The sequence below is a fragment of the Augochlora pura genome, chromosome 9, assembly GCF_028453695.1.
Source record: "Augochlora pura isolate Apur16 chromosome 9, APUR_v2.2.1, whole genome shotgun sequence".
Classification (NCBI taxonomy): Eukaryota; Metazoa; Arthropoda; class Insecta; order Hymenoptera; family Halictidae; genus Augochlora; species Augochlora pura.
This window is the reverse complement of record NC_135780.1, coordinates 8,031,351-8,048,848: the sequence shown is the minus strand read 5'-3', so window position 1 is coordinate 8,048,848 and position 17,498 is coordinate 8,031,351. Positions and strand designations below refer to the sequence as shown.

The 17,498-nt window shown below is 36.8% G+C and overlaps 1 protein-coding gene and 1 long non-coding RNA gene across 4 annotated transcripts in view; one reads left to right on the top strand and one right to left on the bottom strand.

Annotated features, from left to right (window-relative positions):
- Window positions 1-17,498, top strand: part of Nachralpha4 (nicotinic acetylcholine receptor alpha4) — a 306,886-nt gene that overhangs the window by 268,027 nt on the left and 21,361 nt on the right. The gene's annotated exons all lie outside the window — the stretch shown is intronic.
- Window positions 6,352-8,160, bottom strand: LOC144475350 (uncharacterized). The gene is made up of 3 exons (XR_013494857.1): window positions 7,935-8,160; window positions 7,726-7,825; window positions 6,352-7,158 (listed from the first exon to the last, which is right to left on the bottom strand). It is a non-coding gene; the product is annotated as an uncharacterized LOC144475350 (long non-coding RNA).

The following is a 17,498-nucleotide window of genomic DNA, read 5'->3' as shown; positions in this document are numbered from 1 at the left end:
AACCCATCTTTACGACCACGTTTCGAAACCAACGTAATCCGAACTTCCCGGCAAACAGACAAGTACCATTTAGCGAAAGATTCAAAAACATTGAGTCGAAACTCAATGTAAACATACGACCAAACAAAGTCTTTCAGAACCGATTCGCTAATTTTCCCCCTTGGATATTACACCCCATCTCAACGAACATCGACCTCGAAATCCACAACAAAACATACACAAACCCACAACACTTTAAAACACTCACCCTAGAATTCCTAAATAAATTCCTACAATACACTCAAATTTTTACTGATGGTTCAGTCTCTAAAGCGGTTTCAGGCTACGCAACCGTTAGTGAAGGCATCATCAATAAAGAAAAATTACCTCAGGATACATCAATCTTAATTGCCGAAACAATCGCAATTCAGCAAGCCTTTAAGATGGTCGCCAACGGTTCCAACCAACACTACATCATCCTCTCTCATAGCAAAAACGCAATTCAATCGGTCACTGATAAAACAAGAACGGACGACCGAACAATAGATATTTTAGAAACAAGCCACGAACTAACCGAAAAAGGGACAAAAATTATCCTTGCCTGGATACCATCACACGTCGGTATTTTTGGAAATAACCAAGCGGACAGAGCGGCGAAAGAAGCGACCACCCTGTCACCGCCAAGAATCGCATACAAAACCACCCCAGCCGATCTTCAAAAAGTATTCAAAAAACGTCTCCTATCTCATTGGAACAACGAATGGGTGCACTTTGCAAGGCCGCACGATCTAGAAATCCACGAGGGATTCTTCAAGGAACTTTCAATCACAGCGAACACTCAACCGACAACAACAAGTAGCGATAAACAGGATTAGAATAGGTAATTCCAAACTAACTCACTCCTTTTTAATTTCCAAAACTAGTCCTCCACTATGCGATATTTGCAACTCTCAAATAACGATAAAACACATTCTTCTAAATTGTTCCAAGTACACAGAACTCTGCGCTAAATACAAAATGAAACTAAACCTCCACGATAACCTTAATAACAGTAAGCAAATAAGACAAGTTATCTCATTCCTGAAAGATTCAAGCCTCTGCAGTGAACTCTCATATCCCCAACTAAAAGTCGTCGCTAATAACCGCAAGTGTAGTTGATGCGACGTAAAATACTAGTTAAAAAAAATACTCGAAGTTGGCAGTGAACTTATTAAATCGGCGTGTTTCGTTATACTTGTAATGTTACATTTGTCAGGAGAACATATTACAACATAAAGACGAAAAACAAATATCAAAGAGAGACGTAAAGGCTGTTCTTTACTACCCCTTTATTTTATTTGGAATAACATCAAAATTTAATTAACATGGCCTTTTTGACCTCGAGGTCGTGTCGCAACCGCATTATTTTAAAATGGTTGGGAAAACATTTTGGACACAGGTGAATTAAACAACGTCTGAAACTGGCGGCACCGTCGGCGGAAATGAAAACGTTCCTGCCACATGTTCCTTTCGTAACAAAATATACTTTCACATTAACAAATTATCCTCAATTCGAATACGTTCTACTTCGATATAAAATAAGCTAATTCCTCATGCGTCGCCCACGAGACATTGCTCGATACTGTCAATATTTTACTTTATCGAACTATGTTTCATCAGATACGATAGATCGTTCGGAAACTGCGAGTACAATCTAACTTTATGATTGATAGAGGATCAAAAATTTGTTGGGCTGGATATGCGCTCATTGTTTACCTTCATAACACTAGAAACCCATTTTCGAAGAGAATAGAAATGATCCGAACAATGGCCGGGTGATAGTAAAACTCGTAAACGCGTGACGCGGATCTCCTTGCGACGAAAATCGTTATGGGGACCATGACGAATGGAAAATTATTTTACGATTCTTTTGTCAGAAATGAAATTCGGTGAAAATAATATTATATTACCATATAAAATATATATCACAAACAGGCTAACATTACATGAAATTCTGGAGATGCGTACTTTGTTATATCTGCCATAGTATACCAATATATCAATCGTTAAATCGTACATTCTAAATTCATTTCAATATTTTTAACATTTAAGCTTTGTCAGTGGTCCTTCACTATTGTTGCAAGCGAGCGAAACCAAGCGATATAATTTGGAATTGAAATAGAACAATGAATACAAAAGATAATCTTGTACTTACTACTTTATTTTTAAAGATATTCGATAAAGTTATATATGAAATAAAGGATCTACCACCATGACGACCATAACGGTTACCACGATTGCGTTTAGTGAAGCGAACACGGCGAATGCAATTCTCCTTGATTTGGTATACAAGTTTATGGTATCAGTAACACGAATAATGTTTGTTTTCAGATCGTCAGCATTTCGTGGTTTGTTGCAATAAACGAAACTTAACATAGCCCCACAAAAACAGTCCACTGACATCACGCTATAGCAAACCAGGAATGATGAATTCTGTTGGTCGATTATGTTGACCATAAATTGCACGAAATGTTCCCCGAACTAAATATGGACTTTGATAATAAACTTTGGTAATTTCAACGCGTTGAGCGACCGTGTTCCTATCCGTGATGCCTTGAATACAAATATCACGTGACTGGAACAGTTGCGCAGCAAACATTGCTGCTGCGACAATTGGAAGATCTATTGCTCTTATTGGGAGACCATTTGCATGTTAAATTACTCGTGTTGCTAAGAGAATGTCGCGTTAATTCGCACTTCAAAGTCCACGAGCGTTTAGCTGTCGTGAGTGAGAGACGAAACAGATCGCACCTCTCCTAATCGGAAGTTACACCATAAGGCATATAATATTGGTAACCGTAGTCTAAGTGTATGCACAGTTTGAGCACTATGTACTATCTTAGCAACAGTTTGCATCAGTTAACACTTAACCATTAACCTTTTGCACTCGGAGCCATTTTAACTGTAAATCTAAAATAATTTCTCTATCTTATAGCATTTCCATTTTATATAACAAAGTGCATTTTATGCAAAGGCAATTGATTCATGTGATTCATACTGACAGTTCTACTTGTAACAATGTTTTGAATCCAAATTTTATTAGTCAAAGATTATTTTAGAACATGATAGAAAAATTTGAGTGGTGCCTCAGAGTTACCACTCGAGTGCAAAGGGTTAAGTTAGACAAAGGTGATACAATATTTGTTAATAAACAAATCAAAATCAACTATTTATGGTAACCTTTAAGTGGTGGCCTCTATTTAAATATCATTAGCGACAACGTGAAACATTATTGACGGAACGCGATGCTGATGAAACGATCATCGATGAAATCATGTCGGTGAAATGATTGTCAATAAAACAATCGTCGGTAAAGTGACAAGGACCCCATATCTGAGAGTTGCAAACGCGCAAAGATCAACAGTCGAATAACAAGTCGCACTTTGGGATGATATTTGCGACTCGAAAGTATTGATCGGTCGTCTGGTCGGAATCGTAATTCATTTATGTCTTGGCATATCTGACGGGAATTTTGAGAGTGAACCGGCATGCGTCTGATCGATATCAAGCATGTAACGTGAAAAGAGAAAGAGGTAAGAAGGACCGTGAAGCAGTACGATGACCGAATCTAGGCGCTCTCGTTAGTTAAATGTCGTTCATACGGAACCGTAAATGCTGCTATTAATATTAAACGGTGGCCTAGTGCCAGTTTCAAAGAGGTTTCCCTTTTCGCGCGAGCCAGCCAGCGCCCTTTGAAAAAACCCCTTACGGGCCAATGAACCCCTACAAGGGCGTGAATAGAAACACTTCTGAAATTAATGTTCCGGAATGTCGACGACCGGCTGACCCGTATATCGAACGAGAGTGTGTACCTACCAGAAACTTTTGCTTCTGAGGCTTGAATTTGAAAGGCTCGTAATCAGCGCGGAGGCTCGCGCGAATTTTCCTGTCGACGCCGACGTCCAGAATTAAATGGGAGACACGGTTCCGTGCGCCTATAGTGATACATTCGACGCCGGGGAGCAATTTTCCGTTTCATTAATTTCGGCGATAACAAACGCGTTGCCCGACTTTTCTGGTCCCGAATCTTTTTTTCCTTTTAATTGGCGGATATAGAATTGGAATTTCGTTCCCGGTTCATTGTCTGAATCGGTTCGTGAGCAGAATTGGCTAACGCTTGGAGAAAAAGTATTTCGAATGTTGTTCTAAGGAAGTATTCTTGTCGAGAATACAATTTTTCGGAATTTCTTGGTATTGATCATTTTTATAGAAACTATAAGATTTTTTCTTAACAGGTTATGGTACTCGTACGTATTAATATTTGAAGTATGCAAATTATTTCTTCAAACGGAGATAATCAAAGTTATGCGAAATATGTTTGGCTAAATAATAGTATTGTAGAAAAAGATGCCTTACTGATGTACACGGATTCGATCGTTTCATTAATAAGATTGAAATAAACAAATCTTGTTCAGTGTGATATATTACTACATTTTTTCCACACGTGTGTTATGATGTATTTTAGTAGAAATAGTTATCAGTTAAAACAGAATTTCAGCATAACGTGAATAATTACAAATTTATAGTCAGTGATTTGCAAATGAAAATAAAAGTCTTTAATTTACTCAAATTTTGCTTCATCTTTAATCTATTATTTCATTCGAATCGTCAAATATCTCACTTTTCAAACTATATTTTAGACGTTCGTTATCCAAGTATTACAAAACATTAATAATAATGGTTTTGAAATTGAAATATTTTGCCAATTTATAGTCTACTTAATATTTAAAAAAACCCATCATCACAGATATACCACCCCCAACCAGGAATACGAGTACAAAATAAAAGTCTACTTAATACTCAAAAAACCTAGCATCACTTCACAGCCATTAGCTCCATGTAATTATCGATTTCGAATTAGTTGCAAACGAATTTACAGCTGATTGGAAATCGAAAATTACATCGATTGCCCGAGTCTCACCAAGGGAAGGTTGCTGGACTAGAGACCTGAAAAGGAGTCAAAACAAAACCAGAATTTGTTATGGTTCCCTTTCTTACAACAACAATTTTAGTTTACTTACTAACACTTAACAAATAACTTAGTAACTAACGCAACGCCTTAATAAATAACGTATACTTTGACGATATTTCTGAATATAGTTACTGGTTAAAATTGTGGCAATTGTGGCACAATTGTTATTTTTTCGTCCACATTTGTCAAAAGTTTCTTTCGATTTGTAACCATTTGGACATTAAAACTTACTGCCACCATAATTATTCCTCAAATATAATTACACCTACATGTTCCTGTGACTGGAGACTTGAACAGCAGTCATAATGAAAACCAGTATTCATTATGGCTCCTTTTTTACAAGCCTTGCTTATTGACTAACACCTTAATAACTAACTCCATAATAATTATCGCCTTAATAACTAGCACCTTACTAACTAGCGTCTTAAAAACTAGCGCCTTAATATCTGAAGCCTTACGAAAATATACTTTTACAAATTCTGTTTCCCATATAAAAAATAAACTCCTTTAAAATTCTTAATTATTCATTAATTTGATAGAAACTAATGGGGAACAGACAAATTTGATAAAAATGGTGATCCACTCGATATGTATAGAGCTTGCGTGATCCCGCTTGAAGGATCACTGGTTTAGAGCTAAGTTGATTTGTTGCTGGTTCGATGAACACGTCCTGGTATTGAATTTATTTGTGTTATTTTAACAAATAATTATCACTTATTTAAAACAGTAGTTATTTAAATGGTATGCTGAGGCCGTCACAATGGCCGTACAAAGATTATTAACTAAAAGCCGTCACAATGGCTATACAAAGGTTTTGAGAGCTGTGCGAGTCCCTCCTACTCTTCGTTTCTGTGCGTCGTCGGGTATCTCTCTGGTACTTGTCGTGTTTCCTTTTTGACTCTGTCGTCTTCGTGGCTGTTCGCGTTCCACGAAGACTCCTATACCTACTTTTTCTTACGAGGCGAACACCTATCAGCTGTTACGAGCCGAGGACCAGTTGCACACGTGGCCGGAGGTAAATGAGTTTGTGCAGATATTCTGAAAGGAATACGTGGACTGGCCGATGCCTATTTCATCACCGGGTCGCCACCAGCTGAAAATTGCGTGGACTGGCCGTTGCCTATTTCATCAACGGGTCGCCACTAGATAGGGAGTTGGTTTTGTTTACTGGCCGTTGCCTATTTCATCACCGGGTCGCCACTGATTGGATAATGGGGTTTTGGATTGATTCTAATTTTGCCTCGTAACTTCAAAAGAAATATTAATTGATACACCTCGAGCGGAAAAGGTGTATCATTGTGGGATCGTTACCAACAACTGACTCGAACTGGAAAATGGAATGAAATAACTTGTACACTGAATTGCAAATAAAACTAATATAATCTAACAACTTCAGTCTGCTACAAGTGTGTAAGTGTAGTGTAGAATTCGCGATAGTCCTAAGCCACGCTCCCTGGTTTACGCACCAAGTCGGTGGGGGTTAACTATTGCTCGAAGGAGAACTCGGCTCGATCTTGCTACGTCTCGCGGCGCGATTTGGCTTGAAACTGCCCGTCTCGTGTCGCGATTTGATTTGAAACTTCCCAATGAGGAGAAAAATCTTGGCTCTTTTATATGCGGCTGAACTAGGAAATTTGGTAGTGGAGACTGGGCCTACGTGACCAGATCATACCGTGGATGGTACCGAAAATCGGGGACGCGTGACCCTTCCTGAACTCGCGCCTATACGGCGAATTAGAGTGAGGACTGGGCCTACGAGACCAGATCATATCGAGGATGATACAGTGAATCGGGGATGCGTGACCCTTCTCGAACTCGCGCCTATACGTTTGATTAAATATTCTAATTTTGGAAGAAAGGACCGTATTCGGACCTTAAAACGTCGGGAGAAAATCTCCGTACGTAACACAGTTAATACGAAATTTGTTGCAAAAGACAAAGTACCGCCCTTGGGAATGTTGTTTCCGAAGGTCGATGCCTTGGGTTTTCCTAAATTGGCTGACTGCACAGGGTCGCTTTTACATACGTTAATTTTCACGGTGCACGGGGTTTATGATACGTCAAATGGCAATTGAGCTGAAGGAGAAGGTCCAAGGGTTCGATGTCCCGTCTCGGGCTTGGTGTCTTCCAGCAACGAACATTGAACCTCAGATCTCTGAAAATCCTATCTAAAAAAAATCATTAGTTTCACGAACTAGAATTCTTTACATTCATTGAAAGATGATTATGTTTAATAATAATTTTATAGCAATAATTCAAAAATATGTTGAAATACTACATTTAATAATTGTATAATAATAGTTTCAGAATAATTTCAAAATATGTTCAAGTACATTTAATAATGAGATCATAACAAGATAAAGGAACTCAATTTCAAACTCTTATGAAATATGTTTTACCTATCACGAAACGTCTTTCTGCACGTTGTCTCTAATGTATTTAAACGGAACCAAGATATTGAATACATTGGTACTGTAAGTGTATCAATATATCTTTTGTAACATTCGTATTACGATATCCACGTGTTATAAAACGTCAATCTTTCGGAAGCTTCGAAATCAAATGATTAAAACTTGAAATAGTCATAGGAAAAATCGCAACGTACAAAAAGACCCTACCTAACTAGGAAACAAATTACCACTCAAAGGAATGCTGAGCAATCCTTTGGTCACTGTACTCGACAGAAAGTTCTACAATTTCTACGTAATAGAAAAGTTCTTTAAATATTGACTCACTACTTGTTGGGAGGAGGAAGCTGCGTCGGAGTCCTGAACAGAGACGCTTCTCGTTCTTTTGCTTCTCGATCTCTGCTATTCACGTACTAGTGTGCGTAATCTGTGACAACAGCAAGGAATTCGATTAAATTCAATCGCTATTAAATTTAAAAGCAGATTGTATGTTACGTATTATAGGTGCTTTGTGTGCTAATAAAGATTACGCTTACATCGGCATTCGTTCGACCGCGTTGCTTCCCGATCTTTGTTATATCGTTTTAAAATTTGTAACACTAACACGAAATTCGATTAAATTCAATCGCAAGATTTTCGAATAAAACTATTCTTATCCGATCACATATCCTTAGCGATCACACACTCGCAAAATAAAATTTTCCGAACACCAGCAGATTAGAACGACCGACCAAAAATTACGTCGACACAGCCTTCACGACCCGAAACTGTCGAGCAAATGAGGGATATTGTGTCGCAATGGCAATCGCGGGCCAAGGTACCTTTGTCCCCACTCCTTCGACACAATAATCCAGGACTAAATTTCCCAGAATCATGTAACGTAAATATTGCGACGCGGCACACGAAGGTTATCCGAGACGCGTCCGCGGTCAGTATAGTCCCATTTCTAAAGATACAACTGCACGCAAGCAATTTCTTCTCCACGAGTGATTGTACTACGTTTGGATTTCCTAGTGACGTGTTATAACCGCGCCGATATAATTAAGGTAACGAGACAAAAACAATTCCTATTCAATTCCCTTGCGTTTACTTAACGTTTCTATATGTTTAAACAATGCCAAATCTATTGAATCGACTAAACATTTGTTAATTCTAAAGACACTGCGATCCTACTCCTACGATTTGGCGCGAAAACTACGAGAGGTGGGAAAATGGCGGCCTGTGATTTGCCGCGACTTCAAAGGGTTGCGCTTCAAGCCCTTAGGAAAGACTGGTACACCGCGTTACCAGCATAAAAGATTTCCTACATCTAATTCCAGTCAGACAAAATCGAATACAATACCTGACGCAACCTATTATCACGTTAAAATGATTTATTAATTCCAAAATATTAATTATATGAAGCAATCTGTAAATGTCTTAGCGCAATAGAACGTGATATATGAATTCCGCCAAAGAGTAACGAAGCAATACTTTAAACTTACTTATATCCTATGATAGCGATGGAGCATCGTCAGAGATTGAACCATCACGCTTTCAATCACGTTATTTTTGATATTTAGTTAGCGTAGAGGTGCAACATTTGAATTCATTACTTTAAAAAACAAATAATTTACCACTGGCTGCAGAGTTGTGTTCCGTATAACGGGGGCGATGGCGCAGTTTATGCGGGCGATAGTGGCGCCACTGGTGGCGAGAAACAGAAGCTCGCGTTGCCTGGATACCAAATAACTTCTGGTGTGAAGCAAGTGAAACAAGTTGTAACGTGCATTGCTAAGTTTGTCATAAATTATCGCTTGCTAAAAACGAACAATTGTTTGTATGGACCAATTAAATGCACAAATCGATAGATGCGTTATTAGATCGAACTACTTTTTAATTATTAAACTTGTTATATCTCGTTTGAAAACGTTCAAAATGTTAACCAAAAGCGACGAACGATAGTTTGCACCTGCCATTATGTTAATAATAAGCCGAAAATGCTTCTACTTGGCAAGAAAAGGCGAATCAATTGAAGAACAAAATGTATGAGTGAACAAAATTTCATACTAACTTTTCTTTCGAATCAACAAGAAACTAGTGTTAATTAATGGAGCCTTATGATTTCCTTGCGTTTATTTCACTTTTTTATATATCTAAACATTGAAGAAGCTATTACATTAATTAAAAATTTATAAATCCTATGAAGCCAGTGACCCGCAATTCTACTACAATTTGGCGCGTAAATTAAAATAGGTAGCGCTACTGCGCAATCGCACTACACAACCGCGATACTAGTGCAAACAAAAAAACATTTCACGTTTAATTTTGATCATGCAAGATCGAATAAAATTTCCGAATAATAACCCATTTTCACGTTAAAATAATTTATCAATTTCAAAATATCGAGGTATAATATACTTCATTCTTTTAAATGGAATATATCAAATAAAGATCTGTAGCAACTTAATTTTGTTTATCTATACTTAAACTACATTTAACTACATTAAAGTATATATGAAAGCGTTGAAATCTTAACTGAATATACATATAATACTTTGGCAAAACATGTTCATAATAGAATATGGGTTTCGACACATTGACTCGGTAATGCAACGTGTATGTTTGCGAACACGAGTTTTCCACGTGAATAATTTAACGATCACCTTCAGCGACGGTTCCATGTTCTTTTTATTACAAGCTCGTTAACCGCGCTCAGAAATCCCACGATTTATAAAATTATATCGGCACTGACGTTTCACAGTTTTACGAAATTTAATTGCAAACAATACGCAATTGTTCGGTCTACGTAACAAGTCTGCTGGTTGTATTCAGTCGCGCGTTCATTATAATCAAACTCGTAGACAATACACAACTCCACAAAAATTAACCAAGCACATGAGAAATCGCAAAAATGCAAACATCGTGTCAATAGGTTACACTTCTCTCTGAAAGGGATACTGCATCGCTCATAATTACTGGAACGACAGTTTTACACTTTACCCCGGTTTTGCAATTTCAAGTATTCTGTGCTATTGTTAGCACAAATGACTTCTCATTAAGACCACTGTTATTGTTCAACGGTTTTCTATAAATGTACTCTAAATCTCGGTTGTTAAGGTATACCCCTATTAACGTGTTGAATAACACGAGAATGCTTTGAATTTCGGAGAAGTATCGTTTAGTTAGTTTTGCGGCTTTACGTAAATGTCATTACTAGACTGAGTATCTTCATGTTGAATACAAATGTGCATTAGTTGCAAGAAGTAGGAACTGCATAAATATTCATCCTTGCCTTGAATAATTCCAATGAGCTACGAATAGTGATCATAACCGATTTTAGTGGCATTGAAACATATTTCCAAGGTTATCTTATTCTGAACAACTTTTTCCTATACATGTTACCGCCGCGCGCTTTTAGTTTCTGAGATATTCGCGAAAACTGTTGCTACTACTACGTTGAATTCCGCTTAAACGTGCATGTCGTATCAACGTGTGTGTGTAAGGCAGCGAACGCCGCTCATTTAATGTTCCTACATATACAGCGGGTAACGAAAGTATTCGAATACTGGTGTAACTTTGACTTCTACGCCGTATATTTAAATAAATATGCATCGAAGGGAAAAATCCTTTACAATATATTAAAATAGAGTATATAATTATCAGAATACAAAAAATTCCAAAATACAAGAGATATCGATTTTTCACGTCATAAAGTATTCGAACGCCTTATTAAATTATGTTGAAAAGTTATAGAAATAAATTTTTTAAACATTTTTGTTACTAGTTTTGTACCTGTACTGTTTAAGAATATGTTTCAATTACGGTTAAATTCGAGCCTAACATACCATGAACATCCATTTTCTTGTTCTTCGAATGAATGATTAGAATCGAAAAACTTCTAACCATTGTAACTGGAATGAAAATGGTAGAGCAGGGGGTTCAAATCGTCAGGAACTTTCCGGGACAACCTAATATGTTCTAAGACGAGAAACGACGTTATTCGTGAGTCAACTTGATACTCCCATCTCACGTATTTGCTTCTCCCTTACGCGCCATTCCTTGACACTAGCAAGCCGGAATTTCGGGACATATATCTCGCTACCGCATTTCGGGTGCAGAAGTAGCTAGCGAGTGCGGCAGTTAGGCCGAGTCGGTATCACGACCTGGGAATCGTGCCATGCTTAAATTGGATTCTGCTCTCGAAGGAGTAGCCGAGGTAACGGGTACGCGGTCGGCAAACGGAAGTCTCCGGCTGCTTCCCGCGTCTTCTTCCAACCGACTGGAAATTTCAATTCTGTCTACCCCGAAGGAAGGAAGCGATCATATTTAGGGCAACCTTTACATTAAATTTGGAACACACGGAAGTGGCGCATGTCACGCCCTCCAAGGTTCGAAATTAATGAAATTACTTGACCAATTAAACTGAAATCTGAGCACGGCCTGACCGTGTTTAATCCCGGTATTCGAATTTGTATTTATACCGCAACAATTTCTTTCGAATTTTGTTCACAAGAAAGAGCTTGAAAAAAAATTCGTTACCTAAGCATTGAAATTGTTTGTATTAATCTAGATTCCGTATGCTATGAGACAACTTTTAAGTACTGAATTATTACTTCGTAGTACTATAATAAAGCCATAATTTTCTGTTAGTATAGATGGTTAAACAATTTAGAATTAACCCTTAGCACTCGGCGCCATCAAGGATGTTACCTACCAGCGCTTATAAACAATAATATTATTATATAGTATACGATATATATGTATATATGTATATGCATATACAATATTGTTATAATAATATTCGATTTATATGAATTTGTAGACATCGAGAAATAGTTGCATATACTAGAATTACGATGTCCCCTGAGAGGGAACAGCCGAGTGCAAAGGGTTAAATTATTCTACTTTTAAACTACAACTGTGAAACCAATTAAAATCAGTGATTTCTGATTTTGTCTTTTGTAATCTCTGATATTGAAATGTTTTTGTGAAAATTGGACATGTTTACGCTATAAGGATAAAAAGAGAATCATTCGTTGGTCGACCGGGATAACTTAATCGACTGAAGCAGTCGCCTGGCAAGCAAAAGATCCGGTTTCGAATTCCGGTCCCTATCTATCCGATTGGTTGACTCCATTTTCTCCTATAAATAGTTATTCCATAATCTTCTCATTGTCATAGAGTAATCCATAAACCATAGTCATGTCTTATTACATAATTTGTTGGTTATGCAGATTTCCGATTATGCTACTTTCGAATTACACTCAAAGGTAAGCTGAAATAAAATATTCAGCGAAATGATTGTCAGTTCACTGACTGAGAAACTAATTCTATTCCTCCTTTTAGCACCACTTAAAGGTAATATATAGGATTTTATGGGTCTTTACAGCGAGATAGGATTTTCGCACTTGCGTCGAGGGGATGAAACTACCCTTTAAAGTTCGGCAAACTTCGAACTATAAAAGTTATATAACTATATAATTTGGAAAGTAGTAAGTACAGAAGCAAAATTTAAACATTCAAACTTCATCTAAGTTACTATTCTGATAATAAAAATTTATGTTAGATGCGTGGATTTAAAAAAGAAGTATTACTCTCCAAAAGTTCCTTCCTTGCTATCTATTAATTCTTGACTCAAACAGTTATAAACTTAATCCGTGAACAATTCGAGTCAATCTAAAGTTGTAGCGCGAACTACGAAATATCTCGTAATTGCCAGTGAATGGGTTAAGGGCTAACGCGACAGAACACGATTTTTGTACGCGTCAATAATGACCACGTTTCTTCTGATTCCATATACTTAGGTCACGTTTCTACCCAAATGCTTCTAATAGATAATACAAAATTTCGCAAGTGAAATATGATGTGAAAATCGGCCTTAAAGTAGGATAGTTGGAAATGCACAAGGGTGTCGAAATACTTGAAATTACCATGCGCACATCTGGCTACTACAATTGCTTCATGGTAGATTTATGAAATTACGCCAATTACGGCAATTGTTTGAATGGACAGGGGGCGAGCTGCTGGAGACATATGTGAGCAGCAGACCTTGGCGATCGCATACTAATTACAAGGCGTCTCCTGCATTTCAAAGCGATAATTTTCTAAATGTCCGTCTCATTAACCCCGCCGAAGTAACTCTGGCAATATAATGAAAATCAATTATCGTTTTGTTACTTGGGAAGATATCTAATTTAGATTGCGTTTTTGTTAAACTTACTGTGTGATATTTTTGCGAAGCAAACATGACGCCCTATGTAGTCATATATACGAATAGAGATATAATAGTTTTAATTTTAAAGATCCAGGAATGTTGCCCCTTATTTCAACACACCCTTTGGAAAGATATCAACAATTTTATTCAGATGAAATTAACTTCAATATGTTATTTGTTACGTTTTATTAATACACTGAGGTTTATCGTGCAGAATAAAAATTTCGAAACTATAAAAAAAACATTAGTCGCAATTCGAGGGAACTATGGACATTCATTCTTTTGTTGAATAGTTTTGGTTAGTCGAGAATGACACTATTAGCATTTTCAAATTTCTTAAATATTTCTACTGTTCTGTAATTGAGCTATTTATTTTGGTTGTGAATACGTAAACTAGTTATTGAACTATCTGATTCGCTTTTTAACAACTTTTACACACCTTTAAAATAAAAGTGTTCTTCTGTCAATAATGAATGACGTAAGACACATTATCGAAAGCTTTTACTTATACATGCCAAAATCATAAAAAGACGAGTGAATTAAATTACGAAGTTACTATAAATTTACTATATCATTATCGAGATATCACGATGTTTCAAATTATCGAAATATTTTCTATTTCGACAAATTGTCTGAAATCGACTTTTTAGTAAGGTGTAGGTAATATGTTAGAAGATAGAATGATAGCAAGGAGAAATGAAAAACCAGATAGCAAACGAAGAAATGGCATGTCCGCGAGAAAGCACAGAGGAAGTGAAGCAATAGCGTAGAGAACTGAACGTGTGAAGATTCGTGAGGGTTCGCTCGCCAAATGAGCACAGGGATTAACGAAACCTGAACGAGATCGCAGAAAAGGAATCAAGAAACGGTATAATAAAATGGAGACTGTTAAGAATAAAATTCACACGATCAAGGTCAAAACGAAAAATTTTCCAATATTATTTCCTACATTTTGTTACTTAAACATTTAAATCAGTCATTATTACCCAAATTTTTTTTTTTAGTAAGGTTTTAACGTCGCATCGACATCAGGGTCATTAGCGACGGGATTCATTAATGAATTAGATTTTAGTGGCGAGATTGGAGGCAAATAAATATTCCAAGGTATTTTTGATGTTCTTTTCCTAAGTCAGTGCCGTATGGGGGTTCATTTTATACTTCCTTCTATAGGCTTCAAATCTTCTGCAATCATATAGGAGGTGGTGAACAGTGATTTGAGTGCGACAGGTGTTATATTGTAGATTGGTGGTTCCATTTTGTTTCAGTAAATGTTTATGTGTAATTCTGGTGTGACCGGTCCCAAGGCGAGACATTATTATCCTCTTCTTCCTGTTCAGATCATTGGTAGGAATTTCTTGCATGAAGTCTTTAACCACATTGTGGATTTTTGTTCTTTTAAAGGTGATCCAGGTGTGATTCTATTGCATTCTAACGATATTCTTGAAGTGCTTGATGAGTTCCATATGGGGGACAGGAGGGTTTACTTCGTTTAGCGGGAGAGTTGTTGCTTCCTTAGAACTGGAGTCTGATTTTTCGCTTCCACTTATTCCTTGGTGGGAAGGTACCCATGCTATAGTTATATTTTTGTTTAGCTTGGTGAGATCAGTGTATAGCATTAGGATGTTTTTAATTAGTTCGCTTTTTTCTTTTTCAAGGGGGTTAAGTAATGCTTGGATGACGCTCATAGAATCGGAGTAAATAACATAATTTTGGGAGTTGTTAACCTGGATTAGTTCTAGGGCGTCATATATTGCGTAGGCTTCAGCAGAGAAAATAGACACTTGGTTAGGAAGACGATGTTTAAATATCTCGTTTCCCATGACGATGGCGTAACCTACTCCATGATCTGATTTTGAGGCGTCTGTGTACAGTTTATTATGATGGAGATATTTATTGTTATTGAATTCTAAAAATTTGATGATGTGTTCTTGACCACTTCTTGTATCCTTTGCAGAGTCTGCTAAATCTATATCAATTTGGGGTGTTAAGATGGTCCAAGGGGCTATTGTTTCCTGTTTGCGTTCCATGATTGGGATATTTTCTAATGCAGAGGAAGATAGGAATTCATTCATTTTAATATAAGGAGGGACCGGTAGATAAGTTTTTTTGGAATATAAGTTATTGAACTTGTTTTTGAAGATGCAATTAAAGGTGGGGTTGTTAGGTGTAGAGGATATTTTCAAGGCATATGAGACGCATAATAATCTCCTTCTTTGGTCAAGCCGCATTTCTTTAGTTTCAAATAAAATACCGCTCGTTGGATAAGTACGGCATAGCACTGTTGCTAATCTCAATGCAGCGTTATGTATGGGTTCAAGGAGTTGTAATACTCTGAGTTTGGCTGAATTATAAATAATTGCTCCATAATCTATTTTAGATAAAATTAGAGCACGATTGGTTTTAAGGAGCGTCTCCTGATCTGATCTCCAATTGTTATTGGCTAGAGATTTTATTACATTTAATCTTCTCAGGCACGATTCCTTCAAGTATTGATATGGGTGGTCCAGGTTAATTTCCTGTCAAAGAGCAGTCCTTGTATTCTGATGGTGTCCATAAATTTAATTTCTATACCATTCATAAGGATTTTTGGGGTATATGGTTGGTTTGTTTTCATGCTAAATACAATTCCTTGAGTCTTTAGAGTCGAAAATTTGAGTCCAGACTTATTTGACCATTCTTGCAAGTTATTTAAGGTTGTCTGTATTAAATTTCCTATTGTCTTTGGATTTTTCCCACTGCAAGTTACAGTTAGGTCGTCTGCAAAAAGATGATTTTTGACTGGCCTTGTTATACCGTCCACAATGTCATTGATTCCTATTAGAAATAGTGATACGCTGAGCACTGATCCTTGGGGGACTCCATTTTTTATTTCTGTTGGGTCAGAAAGTGCACCATTAACTCTTACTTTTTTATTTCTAAATGTACTTTCTACATTCTACTTTCTTCATTTCTACATGTACGGTCCGAAGTGATCTCTGGGGTGAACGAGAGAGGTCTTTTAATTCCGGAATTCGCTGTCGGTAATTCAGAGATTTTTGATCGATTAAGATTAATCATGGATTCCTCATTTATCGACGGATATGTTGTTTGAGTTAAAATAAGTGGAGTAATGCTCGTTATGGTATCTTCAGTTTCGTTCATTCGTGTATTGTTAGGACATTGCTTGGCAACATGCCCTTCTTCCTTGCAAACGAAGCAATTTAGTGTGGCTGCAGTAGTGAAAATTCGGTAAGGCGTATCATCCATAATCATTCTAAAGGAGCCTGGGATTTTTTTGACATCCTCCGGATGGACATACAGCTGTCTCCTAAAGCTTAGGTTGTAGGCAAATTCAGGATCGAATATACCTGCTTTTAACGATGAAATTTTCGAACACATCCGAATGTTGTTTTTCATGAACTGATTTTCAATTTCAGCATTAGGAATGGTAGGAGATACATTTGAGAGGATGATACGTTGTGCTGGTTGAATCATCGGTCTTACTTCTATTTCATTATTATTTATTTTGATCGATTTGTGTTGCGATATAAGAGAGGTGACGGTTTATTTTTTATCAAGATATATGCATATTCTTCCATTCGAAATTCTAGATATGTGTTTAATTGACTATCCGAATTTTTATTGCAATATACTGAATGATTTCTCCACAGAAAATAAATGTACAATGCTGATAATATTTTCGACTTGTTGAAGAATAACTTATTATTTGTAATAAATGTTAACTTCGCGGTTTCCAAATTGATTCAATATATTTTCTTTGAAGTTACTATTTTACCTTCTCTTTTAGAAATATTTAAGTTTCATATGAAATTTAATAAAACATTAGATATTACAAATTTCCAAGAGAATACAGAATAAAGGTAGAAATAATAGAATAAAGGTAGATACAGATAGAAAGTTAAGA